The sequence below is a fragment of the Chanos chanos genome, chromosome 14 (assembly GCF_902362185.1).
Source record: "Chanos chanos chromosome 14, fChaCha1.1, whole genome shotgun sequence".
Taxonomy (NCBI): domain Eukaryota; kingdom Metazoa; phylum Chordata; class Actinopteri; order Gonorynchiformes; family Chanidae; genus Chanos; species Chanos chanos.
The window spans coordinates 13638677-13640297 of record NC_044508.1 but is presented as its reverse complement, the minus strand read 5'-3'; positions in this window follow the sequence as shown (position 1 = coordinate 13640297).

Sequence of the window (1621 nt, the reverse complement as noted above, 5' to 3'; positions counted from 1 at the left end):
TTCTCGATGACAGTGTCACCACAGGGTTCGTGAAGAGATTAGATTGACTCAAGGGCCACTTGACAGACCACAAGCCACTATTTTCATTTCTGGTGTTGTCAGAACAATGCAGCTTATTGCTTGACTAAACAACATATCATGTCCTTAAGCTTTCTTTCTAAACCACTTAGTACAGTGATTTAAATGGGACTACTTGCAATGAATCATTCTTCACAAATGATAATTAGTGGTGACATCAACCACATTTACTTCACTGTAAATACATAGCCTTGATGCAAGATCTGATTTATTTTCAGGTAAGTCCTACAATTGTTTTTGAATTCTTTTTCTTTCTCCTTTTTTGTTTTTTTGTATGTGGAAAACGGAAAATTGCATTACTGAGCTGAAGGATATCTATAACTTTCATTCATACAGCCTGACTGTGAAAATGTCAAGGTTAGAATACAGAACACATCTTTTCAGTTTCTCCATGTTTTGCACTGATGTCTTTATTAGTGTGAAAAGAAATTGATGCTGGCTGACCTTGGGAAATGGAGTGTTCTGACTGTCGATTCCAAAAGATTCTTTTTTACAGTTCCTGTAAGTCTTTTTAAAATGCCATGTGTTTATTTGAAAGATATAAAGAGAGTTAGTTATCATAACCCTGAGCAAATGTTTGACTACCTCCAGTCCAGTTTTAGAAGCTCAGTGCTGCCTAAAATTGACGCAAATCTCTCAGTACACATATGAATGTTTCTTTTTCTTTTACGTAGACAGATGTTAAATGCAAAGAGTCAAAATTCAACGAAACGTTCTACAGTTATATGACTACATCGAGGTCCACAGTTTGCAATAACAGCCATGCTGCTCCCTCCGCAGTCTGGGGGACTTTGCAACCAGAGAAATGTGATTAATCTGAAAAAGTTTGCACCCACTGATTGCATGTCAGCTTTTGATATGCCGCGCACCGTCCCTCTGGAGCTCCGAGTTTCGGTCTCTGTTGAACTGTGCACATATTTCATGGTGTGCCCGTCTCTTGTGAATTGTGCGCATGTGTATATGTTATGCCTTTCACTCTGTGGACTTGTTTGTGTATGCTGTGCTGTGGATGTCCCTGAGGACTCTATTGTACCAGTTCCCAGTTAGAGCAGAGCCTTAAGGCCTGGACTCAGTTCTCATGGGCCTCCCTTTAACATCAAACCAGGCAAAGGGCCCAGGCTCCACAAAACAATCTCTAGGATTATACTCTCTCCTCTTGTCACCTCAGCAGAGACCTTCCTAAGCTCTGCCCGCTTCTGACTTAATCCAATAATACAGATCTTAACTGTTTCTGTATGACACACTACACAAGCTCTTGTATTATGATATCCAGTGGACTTGTAAGAACATTGTATTCAAAGAAAAAAAGAAGGAAAAAAAAAAAGGAAAAAAAATGTTTTGTGTGTTTCATTTGGAACATCCTTGCTGAATGGTGGATTGTGTGATTTAATGGAATTATGTGATCAGAAGCTAAAACCACTCGTTGAATATGTTGCAAAGGTTGACTATTCGATCTCTGTCAGTACAGTTCAAAGACATGCACTGTTTGATATGAAATCATTTAAAATAAAGGTTACACAGGATTGTCATTGCATAGAGTTGA